Raw genomic sequence first — 15,610 nt, 5'->3', positions numbered from 1 at the left:
ATTTTCTCCACATACACGGCTCGTCTACAAATCTCTCAAGATAGAGATTGTAGATGACATTTGATGGTTACTTAGAATGATATATAATTGACGTATTCCGCAAATCGTTTGTAAAAATTATGAAGTTCAAGATCTTAGGTCATGAATTAGGTCTTACGCCTTTACCTAATTTTAAGTTTACAATTCTTTTATCATCAACATATATTATTGATTTTTTTTTTCCCAAAAGAAAGTTGGAAAGAGAATTGTTGTTTACAGCTTAAAGAAAAAGGTTATGCGATTATATAAGTGAAGAACTTAACCTAGGTAATTATTTTGGATGTTTATGTGTTGGTTTGTCGTTTATTGCTCCACTTTTTTCTTGAAAAACAAAATATGGGCCATTGGTAAACCTCTTCGTTTCAATCATCATTCATTCGATAACTAAAATTCAACATTTTGTTCTTAAAAAATAAAGGATCGGACCTTATGGTTGAAAGATTATCAATGTGTGGGAATTTGGCACATGTCATATGTTATTATACAAGTAGAGGGAAACTTGAAGAAAAAAAAAAATTTATCCACTGACGAGGTACTAACTATTTCAAGTAACTCCAACAAAAAGATATATTAGAAAATGGTACATTAATTGGGTAAAGCTTTTGATTGATCACTAATCTAACCCTACTCGATGAAAATGAAATAAAGGGGTTCTTTTTCGATAGAACCAAGGTTTTTGTCATTGCGTTTACTTTGAAAACTTTGAAGTGCGTTTCCATGAAAATGAAAACACAGGGTTTATTATTTGGTCCTAAAGTGCAAAAGGAGAAATCAAGTTTTTTTTGTTCTCATTTGCTATATGATTAAAGTGCGTGACTATTTTATATAGCAACTTGTTTGTCGTGACGGTTCACTTTGTGTCAGTTATGATTGTAATTGAGTTGTATGCAACCATGCAAATGGCGGGGACAACTTAACAACTTTTTGGTTTCTAATCTTTAGCACATTATACGTGTAGAGACGAGAGATTTGTAGAAATAGTCGAGATATATTTCGGGATAGTAGAATCTCGATGATAAGAGGGACATGTAGTAGTGGATGCCAGTGATATATATCATTGGGTGGGGGGGGGGGGGGTGTTACAAACTTCTAAGTACATGACTTCACTCTCAGTCTATAGGTATACTCTATATGTTCTAAATCATTTGAGAACAAAAATTCCTAGAAATCCTCTAGTCTATAAATAGTTTCGCCACTATAGATATGCACCATATAACTTATAATTTTTAATCTTTAACTATCGTATGATATGTATTGAGATGAGTGATTTTTAAATACTATTGATAGATATCTACATTACCCAACAAAATATATATGTAAAACGAGAAGGACATGCATCAAAAGTCAGAAGATTTATATGATCTTAACTACCCTGGTCCAAGATCTCACAAAACATTGATGACAATAACTAGTAAAACTTGGCTAGATACGGACACAGGTTATACTCTTTCCTATGAAGCTGGAAACACTTGGACTTGGTCAACATAAAAACTAGCTTAATTAGCTATACGTAGTAACGGTCATAAACTGCCACATTTGCAATCTAATCCTCGATTTTCCTTTCGTAATATCTTACGTCTAAAACTTGTCTATTTCTTTGATTAAATAATGTCCCAGATTTGCTATGGATTCTGGGCATCTTCCACTTGAACATTTACCCTTATATTAGTCCAAAAGTTGATTTGTTTTTTACTAGTTGTTATATGCCACCAATGACTAATTAAGTTCTTAATTGCATGATTAAGACTCGTTAATCAAAGGCGGTAGTATTTTATTTAATTTCAAACCTTATCTGAAATCTTAGTTTCTTTCTCTGATGTGAACTCTCAAGGAAAGGGTTTAAATTGAAGTGTTAAACTTACTTATTGATCGAACTAACATACTGTTCAATATAATTAACGAGTTATATTTGTTTGTAGTATACATACTCTATCAAACACGTATACACCAAATCAAGTTTGAGAGTGCGTATAATTTGATATTTATTTGAAACCCATGAATGATTAATATTGCAAAGTCAATTTGCTCATACATGCACATACCTGATCCTTATTCATTTTCAATAGCCAATTAGTTGAGGAGAAGTTTCATATATACTTTTAAAAAAAGATATTGTGGTGCGTGGGATTTGATATTGTGATAGTATGCTCTCATACCGGGAAGGAAGTTGACTTCCATTCAAAAACCAATTCGCAATACATGGATCATAGCTTATACAATGTCTCAATTAATTCCCCGCGATATGAGATTTGCACTCAACAATTCAACTCGAGCACCAGTCTACTAATTATATTGACTAGATCAACATATAGCTTTACGGTTATTATCTTGTCCAATCTTTTTGCGTGATACAAAGCTTGAAATTGGCAGCATATGAGATAGCTATGGTTATGAAAAGTTGAAAACAATGAAGTTGGTTTCGGACAATGTTAAACAATTAGTTATAATCCAAGTCCTTTCTTGTGGAACATATAAACTTATCTGCAGAAATGTTGAAAATTTGGATGAATCAAGTTTCTTTGACCAATTTTTAACGAAAGTTTTCTTAATATATCCTTTTGGAAGGATCATCTTATGGGATATAAACCACTAGCTACTTGATATATTGGAAAGTCAAGAAAAATATATGATTTTGAATATCTGCAGCAGATCTTGCAGTTGGAATGAATGGCAGTTGAGAATCTCTGTACTATGTCAAACTCTTCACGAAGCCGATCATAAGGAAGCAAAATCAGATCTTGCTTCCATAAGCAATATGGTTTTCTTCACATTTGATGATGCATGTTTACAAATTAATTATTATATATCTTGTAATCTCTTGGATTGCAACTTGGTGGCTAACTGTGTTTTCTCAATAAGTTAGTTAATAATAATTAATTCGGGCTAAAGGCTGCTCGAGTATCATTTAGCCTGTTAAGTTTCGGCTCGTGTCGAAAATGATTGTTTGATGAGCACAAGGAGGGAGCTATAGCTAGGTTACATTGTTCTAGAAAACTTGTATATTGTCTAAATATTTTGGAACATGTCACACTAGTATTACTTACTAATCAAGTAAACTGTTGCATGAGATTTGATATAGATTCTAAACTTTTGATTCGAACAGAAAGACTGAGGTTTAGGGATGAAAATGAAGGCATATATATATATATATATATATATACCAACCTTGAAAAATCAGAAACCCTAGTTGCAGAGTTGTTACGTCCAATATATTTTTCTGCAGAAACTTTGGAAAGAGTTCCTTTTCAAATTTGATGAACTAAGTTGATTAATTTGACTAATTTGGAGATCTTCTATATGATATCTTTCCACTATTGGATACGTTGCAGTGATCTTGCAAGTTGCAGTTGAATATATGGCAGCTGATATATATATATACGTAAAACGAGAAGGACATGCATCAAAAGTCGAAGATTTATATGATCTTAACTACCTGGTCCAAGATCTCACGGACCATTGATAGCAATAACTAGTAAAACTTGGCTAGATAATGACAAAGGATACTCTTTCCTACGAAGCTGGAAACGCTTGGACTTGGTCAACATAAAAACTAGCTTAATTAGCTATACCTAGTAACGGTCATAAACTGCCACAGTTGCAATCTAATCCTCGATTTCCTTTCGTATTATCTTACGTCTAACACTTGTCTAATTCTTTGCTTAAATCATGTCCCAGATTTGCTATGGATTCTGGTCATATTCCACTTGAATATTTACCCTTATATTAGTCCAAAATTTGATTTGTTTTTTACTAGTTGTTATATGCCACCAATAAGACTAATTAAGTTCTTAATTTCATTATTAAGACTCATTAATCAAAACCTTATCTGAAATCTTAGTTTCTTTCTCTGAAGTGAAATATCAAAGAATTAAAGGGTTTAAACTGAAGTGTTAAACTTACTTATCGAACTAACATATTGTTCAATATAATTAACCTTCAGATATATTTGTCTGTAGTATATATACTCTATCCAACGTACGTATACACCAAATCAAGTTTGAGAGTGCGTATTTGATATTTATTTGAAACCCATGAATGATTCATATTGCAAAGTCAATTTGCTTATACATGCACATATTTGATCATCATTCATTTTCAATAGCTAATTAGACGAGGAGTAGTTTCATAATTCAATAATCAGAATATACTTTAAAAAAAAAGATATTGTGGTGCGTGGGATTTGATATTGTGATAGCATGCTCTCATACCGGGAAGGAATTGAAGTTGGCTTCCACTCAAAAACCAATTCGCAATACATGGATCATAGCTTATACAATGTCTCAATTAATTCCCCGATATGAGATTCACACTTAACAATTCAATGTCGAGCACCAGTCTACTAATTATAGACTAGTAGTATCTTGTCCAATCTTTTTGCGTGATACAAAGCTTGAAATTGGCGGCATATGAGATAGCTATAGTTATGAAAAGTTGAAAACAATGAAGTTGGTGTCGGACAATGTCAAACAATTAGTTATAATCCAAGTCCTTCTTGTGGAACATATAAACTTATCTGCAGAAATCTTGAAAATTTGGATGAATCAAGTTACTTTGACCAATTTTTAACGAAAGTTTTCTTAATATATCCTTTTGGAAGGATCATCTTATGGGATATAAACCACTAGCTACTTGATATTTGAAAGTCAAGAAAAATATATGATTTTGAACATCTGCAGCAGATCTTGCAGTTGAATAATGAATGGCAGCTGAGAATCTCTGTACTATGACAAACTCTTCACGAAGCCGATCATGAGGAAGCAAATCAGATCTTGCTTCCAGAAGCAATATGATTTTCTTCACATTTGATGATGCATGTTTACAAATTAATTATTATATATCTTGTAATCTCTTGGATTGCAACTTGGTGGCTAACTGTGTTTTCTCAATAAGTTAGTTAATAATAATTAATTCGGGCTTAAAGTCTGCTCGAGTATCATTTAGCCTGTTGATTTTCGGCTCGTGTCGAAAATGATTGTTTGATGAGCACAAGGAGGGAGCTATAGCTAGGTTATGTTGTTCTAGAAAACTTGTATATTGTCTAAATATTTTGGAACATGTCACACTAGTATTACTTACTAATCAAGTAAACTATTGCATGAGATTTGATATAGATTCTAAACTTTTGATTCGAACAGAAAGACTGAGGTTTAGGGATGAAAATGAAAGCATATATATATATATATATATATATCTACCAACCTTGAAAAATCAGAAACCCTAGTTGCAGAGTTGTTACTGTTGGAAGTTCATATCAAATACAGTACCCGAAAGTAGTGGAACACTTTTCAGAAATTGTTGGAACACTTTTCAAAATGTGGTAAAACTATTTTTAGAAAAGCTGCATGTGTGTGCATCAAAAGGTGATGCATGTGTGAAAGGGTGCAAAGATGGTAAACACCATCATTGATTGCATGTGTGTGTGTACATTTTTATTAAAAAGTACTTGAGTGGTTTGTAACTTTTGCATGTATAATTAAGCCTATTGTAAGGCTTTAGAAAAACCCATCCGAATTCTCATTCCATCAAATTCCCATTTCCATTTAAGCTTGTAAGCTTTCTTATTCCATCAGTTTGTAAACTGTTTTTAGATATATCAAAGTGTTTGCTTGTTTGCCGTGCAGTTTGTCCAACACAAAAAGTTTGCTTCTTCATTTATTTTGTTTCTTTGTCCAATTGTATTGAGAGTGATAGTGAGAGGTGTGATAAAGTTAGAAAACTTATCACCCAAATATTTTTGGTATTGAGTTAGTAAACTTTGAGAATACCAACAATTGGTATCAGAGCCAAATTACCTTTCTGGCAAGTGCAGTAGCTATGGCATCTAACTTAGTGCAGCTCCAGGTTCCCACATTGAAGAAAGAAAATTATGAAAGATGGTGCATCCAGTTCAAAGCATTGTTTGGATCACAGGACTTATGGGAAGTTGTCAATAATGGGTATGATGAACCCACTACTGAGCAAGAAGCTGCCTACACTGCAGATCAAAGAAATACTCTTAAGGACTTATGAAAGAAGGACAAGAAGGCGCTGTATCTTTTATATCAAGAATTAGAAGATTCAACATTTGAGAAGATTGCAGAAGCAACAACCAACAAGCAAGCTGGGGACACTTTGAGCACAATTTACCAAGGAGTAGATCGAGTAAAAAGAGTTCGACTTCAATCATTAAGAGCAGATTTTGAGGCTGCTCATGTAAAAGAAGGAGAAAACATTTCAAACTACTACTCTCGACTACTTATAATTGTGAATCAAATGAAAAGGAATGGCGATAGGCTTGACGATGTTCGTGTCATGGAGAAAATCCTTCGGTCACTCACATCCAACTTTGAGCATGTGGTGACTGCCATTGAGGAATCCAAGAATTTGGAGACGATGACTGCAGAGGAACTGCTAGGATCCCTCCTAGTTCATGAACAACGCATTCAGAAGAATGCAAACCCCACAACGCTAGAGCAAGCTTTGGAGTCAAAGTTGAATATTGACAAACCAAATGGAGGTCGTAGACAATGGAATTCACGTCGTGGAAGCTCATCCAACTGTAGCCGAGGAAGAGGTTGAGGCTATGCATAAAACCGAGGTCAATCTCAAGAGTGGAGATCTACTCAAGGAAAGGCGCATATCCAGTGTCACAGTTGCATGCAATATGGACATTGTTTGTACCATACTTGACCAATCCCGAAACTACCGAGCACCGGCCAACGCTATACTGTCAAGGACCCAGAAGAGTTCCCCTCCGACCAGGAGGCCAATCACTACTCGACACGTGTCAAGATTAGAAGCCAATCAGAGCGCAGCACGTGTCGACATCAAGAACCAATCATAACATGACACATGTCAATGTGACAAAGCTACAAGTTTTTCTATAAATAGGGGTCATTCCCCCACAATATTGCCTAATGCCATTTGTGTTAAATCATTCACAAGAACTCACTAAATTGAGAGCTTGATCCTTTGTACTTGTGTAAGCCCTTCACTACTAATAAGAACTCCTCTACTCCGTGGACGTAGCCAATCTGGGTGAACCATGTACATCCTGTGTTTGCTTTTCTGTCTCTATTCATTTACGTACTTATCCTCACTAGTGACCGAAGCAACCAAGCGAAGGTCATAAAACCTGACACTTTCTGTTGTACCAAAGTCTTCGCTGATTTTGTGCATCAACATTTGGCGCCGTCTGTGGGAACGACACTTATTCCTACTCTCTTCAGCTGTGTCAAGCTGGTTTCTATCATTCGTACACTTTCTTTTGACCAGGCATCCCTCTCCAACATGGGAAGCGAAGGAAGCCACAGCACACAGAATGACACCCCCCTTGCACATAGTGCGAAGCAACGAAAGAAGGAAGGAAAACGAGTTCTTCTTCAAGCTAAAGTCGATGAGTTGGAAGCTCAGAACAACAAGATAGCAATGAGGAATGAGGTCCTCCAGGAGCAATATGAGAAGCTCTTCGAGACACTCCACGAAGGTAGGCAAGCTCAGACACGCGAGCTTGTTGCCCCCGTGGAAGTCAACCATCAACTGGGTGCCCTCCAACATGGAGGGTCACATGCATTCGACATAGATATCCCTGATAGGGAACAGATTACCCCTCGACTTGATAATCAACATGAGGCTTCTCTTAACCCAGTTGCTTCGACCCGAACCATGAGAAGTGGAGGGAGACACCTCTTTGCTGAAGGGGCAGAAGGATCGAAAGCCGTCTTTCACGATTGTCGGGATTTCCTGAAGCAACGTCGAGAGAATTCCATCCATATAAGCTTAAAGATTAATGACCCAAGGATTTCTGAGAGACTCGGTCCCCTGCCACGACCCAAGCCGGCCACCAATTTGGGGAAGGGGCAACAAGTCCTAGAGAGACATGAGGGTACAGGGGACTCAGAGGTGTTCCGACAGACATACCCTGGAAGCCAGTACAGCGAGTCTAGGGAAAAATCACATGCCCTTGATCAAACCTTCCTAATTCCAATAGGAGATGGAGATTTACGAAAGAAAGCTCCAGTGACACATAACTCCGCTCAGGACCCCCTTGTCCTACAACTTCTTGAGGAAGTAAACAAGTTGAAGGCTGAACGTCAGGCTGAAATACCTGACTGGAACCAACCCAGGCCTGGCCTTCTTACAAGGAGGATCCTCAACACCCCCCTTCAAGCAAAGACAAAGCAAAAGCTTGGCTTGCAACTTTATACTGGAAAAGAGGACCCGATTGAGCACCTTAACCTCTTTGAGTCCACCATGGCATACCGGATGCACACCGACGAAGAGCGATGTCTTCTCTTCCCCTCCACCCTCTCTAGTGGAGCTCTAAATTGGTATTGTCGTCTTACACCTGAGACGGTAGACTCATTTGAGGAATTGAGGAAACTATTTGTTTCCCAACACATTTTCCAAACCGATCACTTGCACTCTGCAGATGACTTGTACACTATCCGCCAGAAGCCAGACGAGTCATTACGTATGTATGCTGGCCGCTTCAGCCATGAATACTCCCGGTGTGCCGAGGCAGACGACAAGACTGCCCTCAAAGCCTTCACGGCAGGCCTACGTGATTGTTTCTTTAAATACATGATCAATGCCAATACTTGGAAGACTTACTCTGAGGTGATGGCGCAGGCTTATAACCATGCCTCCGCCGAGGCAAAGACATATCATGAGAAACCCCCTACAACCATCCTTTATCAACAAGTGGGAGGTGGAAGCCAGACTCACCTAAATGAGAAGACCTCGACTTTCCAAACAGCAGTGGCACCTCCCCATGCCTTGCATAATGCTTCACCGAATCAACAGACATATCAATTTCAAGGCAAGAGGAAGGATTTCCATCCTCACCACTCTCCTTTCAGTAAAAAGAGTAAGGGACACTATCCCGATAACCAAGGGTATCGCCACAATAACGCTCGCCCCCAGGCAGTCAATGCAGTGGGTCAAACCCGCGTCAAGATACCCCCTACCCCAAGGTATGAGACATACACGCCCTTGAATGCCACATGCGCGGCCATTTACCCCAGCATAGCTCACCTGATACCAAAGCCAAAGCCGAGGCACCCAGATTACACGCCCCCGAATAACGCGGGCATGTTTTGTTGCTACCATGAGCATAACGGCCATGATAGCGAGAAATGTATCATCCTCCGTGATCGTATTGAAGCTTTGGCACGAGAAGGAAAAATTGATCAATTCCTTCTTCACCCTCAAAGGGATAACCGTAACCAACGCCAGGTGAATGTCATATATTCCATAAGCGGCGGCACACCCATATCTGAATCTTCCAATAGGGCCATGAAAAACAGTGAACGAAGTCTGAGGCCTGGTAACCAAGTGTTTCACGTGGAAGACATCAGGGGAGGGAAGTATCAAAAACCTAACTGGGATCCGATATGTTTCTACCCTGAGGAAGAAAGAGGCATCATCTACCCTCATAACGACCCATTGATCGTGGAAGCTCACATAGCCAACTTTGATGTTCGACGAATCCTCGTAGACACAGGGGCTTCGGTCAATATCATGTTTGCCGAAGCTTTCAGGGCACTCAGTGTAGCTGAACACTTGCTCGATCGCTCGATTTCTCCTCTGATAAGCTTCTCCGGTGATATCGTGCAACCCTTAGGGAGCATACATTTACCCTTTACTATTGGTACAGGCCCTTACACGGCTACTATTACCACTAACTTCCTAGTGGTTGACTGCCCAACGGCATACAATGTCATCTTTGGGCGCACAGGCATCAATGATCTCAAGGCTATGGTATCCACGCATATGCTGTTGATGAAATTTCCAACCCCCCATGGCAACGGCTACATCAGAGGAGATCAGCTTAGTGCACGATCATGTTACAACACTTCAGTTAAGCAACAACACTTGCCCGGACCCAAGGAAACCCTGTCTGTACATGACCAAGTCACAAAGACCAGCCTAGATGAAGCGAACTTGGATCTTCCTGATAGCAACAATCAACCCGATGATCCTCGAGATGACTCTTTCACCCAGCAAGCCCAACCTGCTGAAGAGTTGGAGAAGGTACCTATCTCAAGAGATCATCCAGACCGCATGGTGAATATTGGCACCACATTGTCACCACCCCTTCGGTTAGCATTGATATCTTTTTTGAAAGAGAACACTGAAGTCTTCGCCTGGTCATACGAGGACATGCCAGGCATCTCTCCCGATGTCATCTGTCATCGTTTGAGTATTGACCCCAAGATCAAGCCGGTGAGACAGAAGCGAAGATCTTATGACGTTGAACGATACGAGGCAATGAAAGCAGAAGTTGAAAAACTCAAAGGCATAGGCTTTGTCCGCGAAGTCAATTACCCGACATGGGTAGCAAATGTGGTCCTTGTTAGGAAAAATCCGACCAAAGAAAGTCTTTCGCTTCAAAAGGTCTTGTGGAGGATGTGTGTTGACTACACCGACCTAAACAAAGGGTGTCCGAAAGATAGTTTCCCTCTTCCTCTTATTGACAGGCTTATAGACTCTACGGCAGGGTGTGAGCTCTTGAGCTTTATGGACGCTTATTCAGGATACAACCAAATCCTCATGAACCCCTCAGACCAAGAACACACGGCCTTCACTACTGACAGGGGACTATATTGCTATAAAGTCATGCCTTTCGGCCTAAAGAATGCAGGAGCAACTTATCAGAGACTGGTCAATTCAATGTTCGCCGAACAAATTGGGAAGAACATGGAAGTTTACGTTGATGATATGCTAGTCAAAAGCAAACATGCTGACCAACACATCACCAACCTATCTGAAACTTTCACCATTCTAAAGAGGTATCGAATGAGGTTGAACCCCAACAAATGTGCCTTCGGCGTGGGCTCTGGCAAATTCTTAGGCTTCATGATTAGCCAACGAGGCATTGAAGCTAACCCTGAAAAGATCAAAGCAATCCTCGACATGAAAGAGCCAATAACTTCAAAAGACATCCAAAGCCTTACTGGCAAGGTGGCAGCCTTAACCAGATTCATCTCTAAGGCCATAGACAGATGTGCTCCTTTCTTCAAAGCACTCAAGGGAAATAAGAAGTACATTACATGGACGGAGGAATGTGCCAAGGCATTCAAAAACCTCAAGGAGTACATGAGTAAAGCCCCTCTACTCTCCAAGCCCGAGGTAGGAGACATTCTCATTATCTACCTATCGGTATCAGCTTCAGCCGTAAGTTCCGTTCTCATTCGAAAGGATGGGAATATTGAGCGACCTGTCTACTACGCTAGCAAAGCCTTACAAGATGCGGAGACACGGTACTCTAACATTGAGAAATTGGCTCTGGCATTGGTCATGTCTGCTCGAAAACTCCGCCCTTACTTCCAAGCGCACTCCATCATCGTGCTTACCAATTATCCTCTTCGACAGATACTCCAAAGTCCTGACACTTCAGGACGAATGATCAAATGGGCAATAGCGTTGGGTGAGTTTGACATCTCCTACCAACCAAAGCCAGCTGAGAAGGGCCAAGCAATGGCAGACTTCATTACCGACTTCACATATCCGGTTGACATTGCTTCTACACCTGAAGCAGTGGCTTCATTACCCCCGGAAGCTTAGAAGATAGAACCAACAACCCCAGCATGGAGTCTGTATGTTGATGGCTCATCCAACCAACAGGGCTGTGGAGCGGGACTAGTCTTGACTACACCCGACAAAGTAGCAATGGAGTATGCTATTCGTTTCAAATTCAAGGCATCAAATAATGAGGCCGAGTATGAAGCCCTTCTAGCAGGATTACGTTTGGCCAAACACCTCGGGGTTAAACAAATTGATATTTTCAGTGACTCCCAATTGGTGGTCAACCAGGTTACCAACAACTTTGATGCTAAGGACAGCTCCATGGCAGCATATCTTGCGCAAACACAACTTTTGCTCAAGCACTTCCACTACCAGATCACCCAAGTTCCTCGAGCGGCAAACAGTCATGCAGACGCCCTGGCTCGCCTCGCCTCGGCTGTGGAAGACAAGATTGGAAGAAAAATTCATGTCGAACTGTTGGCAACACCAAGCACCATGGCCGCAGAAGTATGCAACTTACAACAGGGGGATAGTTGGATCACCCCGATCTATAATTTCCTTGCTCATGGCACCCTCCCAAATGATAAAGTCCAGGCTAAGCAAATTCGATACAAGTCTACCCGCTACCTGATCATCAATGATCAACTCTATAAGCGAGGTTTTAGCCTGCCATACTTAAGGTGTCTTACGCCTGCCGAGGCGGAAATCGTCCTTCGGGAAATACATGAGGGAGTCTGTGGAGATCATGCTGGATCTCGGTCCCTAGCACACAAGACTTTTCGCCAAGGATATTACTGGCCAACACTCCACCAGGATGCCATCAAAGTATCCCGCTCATGTGACAAATGTCAACGATATGCAACTATTCCTCATTCCCCTCCAGAGCCTCTTACTCCTATGATCAGCCCTTGGCCCTTCGCCCAGTGGGGACTTGATTTGATCGGCCCAATGCCGGCAGGGAAGGGCAAAGTCTGTTACGCAGTCGTTGCAGTGGACTACTTCACAAAGTGGGCCGAAGTAGAACCCTTGGCAACCATTACTGAGGCAAAGATAGAAGACTTCGTGTGGAAGAACATCCTTTGTAGATTCGGCATTCCTAATGCGATAGTCACTGACAATGGGCGACAGTTTGACAACAAGAAGTTCAGGTTGTTCTACTCTAAGTTCAACATCAACTTATGTTTTGCCTCTCCAGCTCATCCCCAGTCTAATGGACAAGTTGAGGCCATCAACAAAATAATCAAGCGCACTTTGAAAACCAGCTTGGACAAAGCTAAAGGCTGTTGGCCAGAATTTGTACCCCAAGTTCTTTGGTCATATCGCACTTCATATCGGACTTCAACAGGAGAAACTCCATTCTCACTTGCCTTTGGCACAGATGCGGTTGTCCCTGTTGAGCTCGAGCAAGCAACATTCCGAGTCCAGAACTACATTCAAAGTGAAAATGACAAACAACTCACCATCAACTTGGATTTAGTCGAGGAACACAGAAACCAAGCTCACTTGAGGAATGTCGCCTACAAGCAGCGCATCTCCAACTATTATGACTCTAGGGTCAAGCCTCGTTCTTTCAAAATAGGAGACTGGGTCTTAAAGAAAAGATTACTCTGCGATAGAGTCCCGAGTGAATGCACACTTAGTCCAAACTGGGATGGACCGTATGAAGTCATTGGCATCAGTCGCCCTGGCTCTTACACACTTAGAAGCTCCGATGGCAAGACCCTTGGCCATCCATGGAACGCTGATCACTTGAAGTACTACTACAAATAGACTCACGATGTACAAGTGTTGAGCTATAGCCGTTTGGCATCCTATGTAATGAAGGCCATTTGGCAATGAATTCAATAAAGAGGTAATTTAGCCAACTCAGCCCTCACTCTTTTACATTCATAGCAAGCGATGCCGGAACCCTTCTCAATCAGAAAGCAATCCGTCTTCCACAATCACTACAAAACAAGCAAATGAAGACCGTTTCAAGCGCCAAAAAAAAAAAAAAAAAAAAAAAAACAGCTTCATCCAAAAAGCTTCACCCGAAAAGCTTCACCTCCAAAGCTTCACCTAAAAAGCTTCACCCAAAAAGCTTCACCCAAAAAGCTTCACCTCCAAAGCTTCACCCACAAAGCTTCACCTAAAAAGCTTCACCCACAAAGCTTCACCTAAAAAGCTTCACCCGAAAAGCTTCACTTAAAAAAGCTTCACCTACAAAGCTTCACCTAAAAAATCTTCACCTAGAAAGCTCCCTCTACATACTTTCACCATCAAAGCTTCACCATCAAAGCTTCATCTACAAAGCTTCATCTACAAAGCTTCACCATCAAAGCTTCACCTAGAAAGCTTCAACACCAAAGCTTCACCTACAAAGTTTCAACACAAAACCTTGCTCCAAATAAACAAATTTTGTTCACAAAACCCAAGATGCCCTTGAACTTGTACAAAAACACTTGGGTAAACATAAACATTTTTTGTTTTACACCCACAAGGGCCCAAAATTTTCCTTCTTATTTATTCACTTATATATGTTCCCAAACATATTATAATAGATCCAACAACAAGCCAAAGTCCCAAGTTTCATAATGGACAAAAGTACAAGCAATTCATCAATAATGAAGGTGCTACAAAAATTGGAATTTGCCCCAAAATAGAAAATCCAACCCAAGAGACTCTTTCTCTCTCTCCCTCTTCCGCCTCCTTTCATCTATCAAATTTCTGCAACCTCTTCTCTTCTCCAATGGAGCTGAATTTTGGACACCCTATAGTTCTTGAGCATATGAACAACTTTCAAGAAGGAACCATTTCTGTTTGAGCGACGGAAATTATAGTGTTGAAGCTCCAAACATGATAGTCGGCTTCTTGCAGATTTCGAAGCTGTTGTGATGTTTCGAAGATCTGGAAATATTTAACCGTTAGTTCATCCTGAATTTTTGATATGTTATGAAAGAGTCGATGAGGAAAAACTTCAATGAAGAAAGCATACCGATCTGAACACGAGAAAATGGAGTTTCGAAGCTCACAACAAATCTGACGGGTTGACAGAAAAATAATAACCAGTCATTCATCATACCTGGATTTCTGGAGTTATACTGCTCCGAGGGATCTCAAATTTGGATATGTTGTAGTTCACAAGCTGAGGAACAACTTCAATGAAGAAAGCATGCTGATCTGAGCAAGAGAAAATAGAGTTTCAAAGCTCACAACAAATCTGACGGGTTGACAGACAAATGATAAACAGTCACTCATCATACCTGGATTTCTGGAGTTATACTGCTCCGAGGGACCTCAAATTTGGATATGTTGTAGTTCACAAGTTAAGGAACAACTTCGATGAAGAAAGTATGTTGATCTGAACAAGAGAAAATGGAGTTTCGAAGCTCACAACAAGTCTGACGGATTAACAGAACATTGATGAACAGTTACTCATCATACTTGAATTTCTGAAGTTGTACTACTCCGATGGATCTCAAATTTCGATATGTTGTAGTTCACAAGATAAGGAAAAACTTTCATGAAGACGACTTTGCAATCTGAGCTATAGAGAAAGGTGTTATCTTGCATCCACTCAGGCTGATTAGTGGAAACGAAAAACAATTCCACCAAAGAAAAGATGAAAAAGAGAGAAAAGCTACTAATTGCACTTGATCTTGTCTAGTCAATAGCATGCAGCATCAAACACACAAAAGTTGGAAATATTTTTAGATAAAGCATATACGAATGTGTGACATCGAAACAAGAATTCGTTACTTTGACAAATTAGTAACACGCGAGACACCTCATTCGGCAACTCTCTTCGCCTGAAGACTTGGGGGACTCCCACCATATGCTACTGCACCTTGATACTCGGCAGTCTCACAACCACTCAGTGACTTGGATTTTTCAAGTCTCCAACCGAGAAGTTTTCCTCACTCGGGAAATTAAGGGAACACTACCTCAAACTACATGCTTCACTCACAAAGCTTCAACAATACAGGTTTCAACAAAAGCAAAAATTCAAAGAACTTTATGAAGAAGGCTTTGGTGTATTTAATACAATATGTTGAAATGAAGCAAAGCTTATTTATTAATATTT

The 15,610-nt window shown here is 40.1% G+C and overlaps 1 long non-coding RNA gene across 1 annotated transcript; it reads right to left on the bottom strand.

Annotated features, from left to right (window-relative positions):
* Positions 1-14,027: 14,027 nt before the first annotated feature.
* LOC126631904 (uncharacterized) lies at positions 14,028-15,028 on the bottom strand. The gene is made up of 3 exons (XR_007626491.1): positions 14,790-15,028; positions 14,609-14,706; positions 14,028-14,433 (listed from the first exon to the last, which is right to left on the bottom strand). It is a non-coding gene; the product is annotated as an uncharacterized LOC126631904 (long non-coding RNA).
* Positions 15,029-15,610: the final 582 nt, after the last annotated feature.

The sequence above is a fragment of the Malus sylvestris genome, chromosome 8 (assembly GCF_916048215.2).
Source record: "Malus sylvestris chromosome 8, drMalSylv7.2, whole genome shotgun sequence".
Lineage (NCBI taxonomy): Eukaryota > Viridiplantae > Streptophyta > Magnoliopsida > Rosales > Rosaceae > Malus > Malus sylvestris.
Note: the sequence above shows the minus strand (reverse complement) of the source record. Positions and strands in the feature narration are given on the sequence as shown.